The sequence below is a fragment of the Anopheles moucheti genome, chromosome 3, assembly GCF_943734755.1.
Source record: "Anopheles moucheti chromosome 3, idAnoMoucSN_F20_07, whole genome shotgun sequence".
Classification (NCBI taxonomy): domain Eukaryota; kingdom Metazoa; phylum Arthropoda; class Insecta; order Diptera; family Culicidae; genus Anopheles; species Anopheles moucheti.
This window is the reverse complement of record NC_069141.1, coordinates 36,731,960-36,740,346: the sequence shown is the minus strand read 5'-3', so window position 1 is coordinate 36,740,346 and position 8,387 is coordinate 36,731,960. Positions and strand designations below refer to the sequence as shown.

Genomic DNA, 8,387 nt, shown 5'->3' with positions numbered 1-8,387 from the left:
AAAATTATTAGTGGGAAACATAGGCTTAGAGAAAAGATTAATATTAAGTAACATATAATTTGCACAAGAGCAAATATGGTTGTTCAAAAATAAAAATAGTTTATAGAAACGTTGACTTTGAAACACTCATAAATTTTCAGATAAATGTTAACCGTTTTTTTTAACGTCTATGTTTTATCTAAGATGTTGTATATTTCAATACTGGATGATTGTTAATCACACTATTACAAACTTTTTGTTCATATTCGCTCACCATGAAATACAAGTAGTTAAAGATGCAAAGACAATTTAATTGCTACCAAATAACAAATTCTTAAACTTTTTGTCTATTAATTTTCTTTTCGTTGATCTTTGATATTTTCCTTACTTTAATATTTAAGCTGCATTTGGCAGCTACATCGGTTCCACACGACGGAACCGTTACAAAATCCCATCTGGACCAACCAAACCGTTCACTGAACAAACTATCCAGCTACAGATTATTAGGACAAAAAAGAGCAAGAAATGACCTCTTGACATTATCTTGTTCTTGTTCTGAAGTTACGTGTTGTTTATTCGTCGCTGAGAATTGCTTCCCGTCAAATCTGTCACACACATTTACATCAGTCACGTAGGACTCTGTTGCCCTTATGGGACAGTTCATAAAACCATCAAACATCAATCCGCGCAAAGTCTCCCTCGGGAAGGATAACGATCAGGACAACCACCTGCTATTAACATCGAATTAGCATAGGCTTATATCGATACATGTTTGTATTTGTTTGCTGTGTGGTTTACTTCGTGCTTATCTTTTTTTTAAATATTTCCCTTCAAGTCCTGATTTGCTCGCGACACTGTGTATATAGCAAGTACTCAGCATAGCCCTGCACATTTACAGATGTGCGTGCAAACATTTGCCAGTCTACATTTATCATATCAACATCACCCACCCACACTCGAAGGATTCCACTGGGTAAAGATCAATCCGAAACATGCGTAAACCTGTCGCTGGTACACGCATTCGTTCACGTCCCGCACGCTCACGCTCATGTTCACCCTCACATTGCGTCAATGAGCGTGTGTTCCGATACCCTTCTCCACGCCTCCACGCCTCCGTCCTCGTCCACCTTTCGGCAGGTAGCACAAGTTTGCGTGAAAATATGACACATCGTTTGTATTTTAATGGCCTCGTAAAGCAGGATGACGCGCTCTTACCTGGTTTCCCCCCTTCTTAGGTAATGTTTTCGCTTACACCAGACCGAGGTGGGGCAGAAATGAGGTAGGCGCGAAAACAGGAGCCACCAAAGTTATGCAAGGAACTGTCGTGAAAGCACAAACGGTGCTAAATTTCTACGGAATCTGTTGACACGTGTGTGGAGGCACCAAAACCATACTGCAGGGCGAGGAGTAAGCAGAATCATGTTTCTTCATCACGATGTGTTTCTTTTCACACGGACTGTTTTTGTGGTTGTTGCTGGCTGTTTTTACATCACACGCAAAATTCTCCACCCTTCGAATGCGTACCATCCTAGCGCACATCCCAGCAAAGGGGCTATGAAAATTTTATGCGTGATTAAAAATTAAAGCCGCTGATATGTTTATATTCGCCTCAGAGATCGCGCGAGAGCTAACCCGTTCGCCTCCCTTCAACCCTCAGCCCACCTCTTCCTTGGCTTCCATTCAAAAGGGAACCTCGCTGTGGGCAGGATGCCACTCGCACCAGCGCCAGCAGCTCGAGCGATCAAGTAATGTGGTGAAAATAGCAAAAATAAATTGCACACGATCGCGCACAGCCTAAATTATTACCCACCAATGCGTAGCGACGATAAATCATAAATCGCGCAGGCGACATTTTCAACGCCTCCTTTGCTTACGAGCCTTAAAGAATATTTAGGCAGGAGGAAAAACACACACGCACGCATTTTCATAACCTTTTTGGCAATTGTGGAAAACAGCGGTGCTCCGAGGGCGAAAAAATGTTTCCATCTCCACAACGAAAATCGGGCTGTCAACAGCCCGGGCACGCGGTAACCCTCTAGCTGGATGTTGCTGAACTGCATGCACGTCACTGCGGCTCACCTTCTCGCATCCATTCGATTAAGTTTTCACGCGAGCATGCCGACCAAACGGCACTGACGACGCCTTTCAAGGATGATCTCTGATCCGGTGCTGGCATGCTAATATTGTTACTTGTCAGAAGCTTAGCGAGGGAGAGATATATAGTGCGCCGGCTGCACGGCAAGGCCACGACGTACCGTATCGCTCAGAAAACCAACACACACTTTGTCCCACTATCCCCGCCACCACTGGAACACTTCCCGGAAAGGGCGAATGATGAATAGCACTAATGGTTAATGGACTGCATCCATCAACATCCGTTGCGTTGCGAATATGGTTGATGGTGTTGAAAGTGCATTTGCACCATCCCATCTACTTTCAGTGCCGTACTCATTTCCGCCGATGTGCAACGTGCGGTTGGCAGTGGACCGTAGGTTAAAAACTTACCCATTATTAAACCATTACGGATTTACAGTGAAGGCTTCCTGCAATATTTAACCTAATTAGGGCGAGTATAAATTTTTAAGTAATCTCTCTCCAAACCGCTACCGTTCGAGTATCGTATGTTTGATTTCTGTGACCGAACATGCCCGATGCAGTAAGCGCCTATAGGAGAAGTGAGAAGTGAGTGAGAAGCTAGAGATGAGATGACAAGAATGTACTACTTATTCGTTACTTTAGATCGTTTGGTAGAACTTTTCACTTGGGAAATTAATAATGCACCAAAGTTCGTAGACCAAATCATATCTCAACCAGTGCATTCATTTACTGCCTATCTTTATATACTGCTGTGTCTATGTTATTTGACCTACTTTATCACCTACTCTAGACATAATATTCTATTATTTTAGCTTAAAGATAACAACCATTACGTAAAATCGTGGCCCAATTTAGTAAGACAATTTTCTACTAACTTTAGTTCCAGATTAAGAGCTGTTTTTGTACAACTATTGTGAACACCTGCATTACAGAGTTTCGGAGTTGAATCGATAAAGTTTTAATCATTTTCGTACTCTGCAACCTAAACTAACAGGGTTAGGCAGTTTAACTGATAAATTCGAAGCCATTTCTCGAATCTCCTCGAATCTCTCCTTCTCGAAGTAGAATACGATTTTTTTCGAGATACATGTGGAAATGTAAAAATATTCAATTTGTCATTCGACAAAGTTTTGAACGGAATTAGCTTATTTTTTAGCAAAATCTGTGATAAATATTAGGTGCGCAAATAAATAACGGCCGTTTTAATAAGTTTATTTTACCTCGTGTCATTTTTATTTGAAGAGATTGGCTTAATCAAAGTATTGGCCATTATTATTTATTACTTTCTTCTACCTTTCGGGTAAATCGCGGATTCCTTTTCGGAAAAATGATACGTTTTTCGACGCAATCCAGGTATCCAACCAATTCTGGATCTGTTCATAGGAGGAGAACTGCTGGTCAGCCAATCCATGTGCCATGGATCGGAACAGATGGAAATCTGATGGTGCCAGATCCGGTGAATACGGCGGGTGCGATAAAACATCCCATTTGAGTGCTCGGCTTAAACTCATCAATTGTTTCCGGTAGCCACTTCCACAAATCCACTTCTCGTCTCCCGTCACGAATCTGTTGTGCCGCTTGACCAGCAATTCACACATGCAGAGTCGGTGTCCAATGTCCCGCGGCTTCAACTCGTGTGGTGTCCATTTGCCCTCTTTCTGTATCATGCTTAACGCATTCAGCCGTGATGATATGGCCTGACGCGTTACACCAAGCACGGCTGCAAGTTCTTCTTGCGTTTGGCAGTGATTTTCCTCCAGTAAGGCCGTCAATTCTTCGTCGGCGAACGTTACTCGCACGAAATAATCACTAATCTATTTACTTAGTTTGATTATGTCATTCCCGAACTTGATTTATGACGTTAGTAAACGTCAAAATCGCGCCACAGTCCACAGTGGCCCCATTGATTTAAAAACGGCCGTAATTTATTTGCGGACCTAATATATCTTGTCATATACTCTACTAATACAGAATGCTAACAAAATTTTGATTCGTAAAAGTACGATTTTAAACTCCTGTAAATAGAAGAGCATCATGTTAGTGTAAGAGTAAAATTTAGCTTCCTTTATTGAACTTTTACAAGAGGAAATAATATTCGGTGAACATATTCTTCCTTCAACGAGCTTAACCAATCGGAACTGTAGTATTTAAGTTGTAATGAATAAAATAATACCAGCCTACTTCGTTATCGATCGTTTGATGATCATGGTAGTACTGCACTAGTATTTGCGTTAACTTTATCTTGGGACGATAGTCCCAAACAGCGAATGAGAAGGAAAAAACTCGAATGAATCTTTTGAAGGTTCACATTACGTTTTTTTCTTGACCATTCATCTTGCTTTTTTAGTGTCAAAATGCATACAACGTCAAACTATAAAATATGAAAAGCAATTCCCTACAGGCTAATCGCAAATTGACTTACCATAAACCTGACCAGCACCAGAACAATTGTCCACTTTTAATGCCATCAGCAAACAGACTCGTGCGGATATCTTTTGCATCCGTGCTTTTCATCGGGATCATCATTATAAAAGTTCTGCATAGCGAACAATTTTCACAGAGTAAAGAAAAAAACAAATCGTTTTTCCTTGCTCGTTCGCACACTTCCATTTACTACTTTTCTTCTGGTCGGTATGCAGCTTTTCCATGGCCGTAGTTTGCGACGAAAAATCCGTTTTCCATAATCCGATTACTAATTCATGCCCATTCAGCCAGTAATACGATACAGTCGCCTCGGAAGCGCAGCGAATGAGGAGATGGATGAGGGGGTGCGAGAAGGACGTTCATTTTCAGGACCATTTTCGACAATGCCCCAAAAACCTGTGTACCGATAGCGTGTGCATCCGGCGCAGGAGGCGCATCGTTTAATTTTACACCCAAACACATCTACGCCCAAATTGAATCTCTCTCACTTGCTTCATGAACGGGTTTATTCGGTCGGATGTAAGACGGCAATCAAAATTACTGCACACTCGCCAAACCCGGTGCCTGTGTGTACGTACGATTTACCGACCGTTCAATGGATTAATGGTCTGACGAGCGGTGTTCGTGCGCACGGTTTGACCGAGGAAACTAATTGGAAAATTGAGCTTTTGTTACTAATTCGGCTTTGCACCGGGAGCACATCACGCACAACCTGTCCAAACAACGAACACTGGAAAGACAATGGATGTGGGTCATATTTAATAGAAAAAGGAATTAAAAGTTACGCTTAGTTAGAAATGAAAATTTAAATAATAAATGTTGCTCGTGAACAAGCGATGCAAAAACATTTGCTCCAAAAAAGCAAAACCTGACAGGAGCTGTAACATTCAACGACGATTTGGAACAAAAAAGGTTAAAGTTTTGATTTCCAATGCTTATAGCTATATCCATTACAAGAATATAAAAAAACATAGCTTTTCCGTTACGAACTTCATATGATTTTTTATCTAAGGACAACTTTTATAAACTGCAAACATGTCTAAAAATAATAATAATACGGTGTTCATTGTATGGTTCATTCAAAATGTCAAATGTCAAATGTCAAAATTCAAATTCAAAATTTAAATAATCTGCTAACATTACATCATTTACCAACAAAACATCATATTACACAAAGCGTATTACAGTAAATTGCATTAGAAAATTAATAGCATCAAGTCTTATGACACTTGAAATATTACATAAATAACACAAAATTCACGCTACTTGCACGCCCGGTTCGACGCGAAACATTTCACGCTTGTGGAGAACAATTTTGGTTCAACCAATAAAAAGTCCCCTTAGCTTGGCACTACCAATCTGTCAACTGTTTCTAGTGCTGTGTGCGAAAACAGTGATATCTGAACCGCGCTAGACGAACACAGTGCTCATCGGAAGACACGTAAACGATTCTGCCCCAGTGGCATTCCTTGCCGGCATTCCTTCAAACGGCGTTGCGCTAGTATCACGGAAGCGTTAAAAAACTAATTAGCATGATGAGATGATTATCCACCCCAGCGAGCGCAAAAGCAGATATCAAACAACAAAACACAAACATGCGTACGGTACGACGGATTTGGCAATTGGACACTTTTGACAGGAAGTCGATGTTGTTGTACCAGCTAGTGTTATGCAATTTACTTTTGGTAATATAATAAGGGCAAATATTTAAAATATTAATATCAGTTCATTTGTTATTGAAAATCCTCAAGTGTAACATTGTTTGAATTTGTTATATGCTACAAAAACGTACGACTTCCCTTCACAACATAAGAACTTCGAGACTTTGAGCATTGTGCAAACATTAATGATTTCCCCTAGCTAGTTATAAATAAACGATGGCATCAAACAGCAAACATGCTTCGACTGACTGTTTCTACCACTGGTGTCTCGGACTAAAAATAATGATCAGTGTGTACAAGTCCCATATTGTCTAGTGGTTAGGATATCCGGTTCTCACCCGGAAGGCCCGGGTTCGATTCCCGGTATGGGAAACTGTTTTTTTTTTGTGCCACAGAAATGAATGAACATTTTGGAATACATCAAAAATGGGAAATTGTGCTGATCAATAAACCCCTCCTACTTATACTTATACTTATACTTCCTAGTTGGAAAACTTATGATTCTTATGAGTACTTACTTATTCCAATAGAATTCATTTCATGCCAGGTGACAAGTTTACATTAACTACTCAATGAATAAACGAAAACTACGTACCTTTTGCCGAAATAAATGCATTCTAAACATAATTAAAGCCACTTATTTTCGTCGTTAATTTCCCAATCCCAAAAGCTTTAAATTTGTAAAGTTTGTCTACATTCAATCGTCACTCCAACTCTCGGTTTTACAAATTATAACAACTTTTATGATTTTTTTTATATGACCGAGGTACTGTTGATGGCAACGTATTAAATAGAACTGTTTTTTTTAAATGAGTCAATAATAATGACATTAATAAGAAGTCAATTCACTGCTTCAAGCTAAATTTTGTCTCGATCTGTTCGTGTGGGACTGGTGCTATTACATAATAACCACTGTGCCTCTTTTTCTCAAATCTGAAGAAGTTTTTAACTGAAATTGAACATTTTACTTTGAAACTGTTTTAAATAAATGTTAAGAAATGGCATAATACAATTTAAACTAATTTAATTAAATTTAATGGAATTTATGCTGCTTGGAAACAAAAAAAATATTTTGCATCTTTCCATTGCTGTAATGTAGGGGTAAATAAATTTAAAATGTACACAAAACCTTCCATTTTTATACATACCGTCAAAGTGTTTCCACATTCATTCCACTCACCGCACCAGTGAGTTGTTCCAGGATTCCATACAGGTCAAGGAAGTGCCACAAAAGGGAATAGTTCATTGCGATAAGGCGCATATTGATACCGATATTGCAGTAAATGGAAAAATATGGTGTTATAAATTCAATTTCATCGGTGAGAATTATTAGATTCCCATGCACATTCACCCCTGGCCCATCATCCCATCATCCCCCTGGTATTGCCCAGTATTGCATTAGGTTCTTCCGAGCGTGTTGGACCACGTCTTATAACCTGGCCCATTTTGGTGCGTTTTTATTTTCATTCATAAATTTAACATCCAGCATTGAATCGGATTGAGGCGTATCGAGCGTATTTTTACCTGAAACGGACATGAATGTTTGACCTACGCCACACTGCAGAGGACGGAAGCGTACAGAAACGAAAGAAAGACAGTCCGATGAAATATCTCTTCCCAGCTTGTGCGGCCCTCGGCGATGAGAGCAAAATGCCCGTAAACATATCCTTTTCATTGGGATAAATCCGAAACATAAGGCAACCAACGGATAAGTGCGACGTAAACCATTTGTGGAGAAGGGATGAAACCTCATCGGATGACGTATCCCGTAAGGTAAAACGTAAAGCCTATCGTTACAACGAGCAATGATTCCTTCGAGCTTCAATTCGCCCATCCTTTCCCAGCATCCTTTTTCGTTGAAACCATGGCCATTTTTCTCACCCCCGTCGGTGCGATAAGTCAGAATTTAGCGCATAATCTTCTGCCCAACCTTTTGCGGGTGGGAAAAGTGTGGTAAATGATACGGTAACGCACTTTTTTATCAATACGACTAGCAACAAAATCGATACCTTCGCTCGTAATACCCTTGCAGAACAGATAAAGCTAATAAAGAACGGAAACGAGCAAGTTACCAGAAGAAGGTAAATTGATAAACTTTGCGCCTAAAACACCCGCCTAATGGTAATGACGGTAGGGGATATCGCAATGCCAGCTCCGTTGTGCCGTTCGCTTTCCTGAGCTGAGTTGCTGCCTTATTTGGAAGCGTTTAAAAGCGATCACGGTCTC

General features: G+C 40.2%; 1 non-coding gene across 1 annotated transcript; it reads left to right on the top strand.

Moving 5' to 3' along the window:
• The first annotated feature begins 6,461 nt into the window (after positions 1–6,461).
• Positions 6,462–6,533, top strand: Trnae-cuc (transfer RNA glutamic acid (anticodon CUC)). Its single transcript has one exon. It is a non-coding gene; the product is annotated as a tRNA-Glu (tRNA).
• The last annotated feature ends 1,854 nt before the right edge of the window (positions 6,534–8,387 follow it).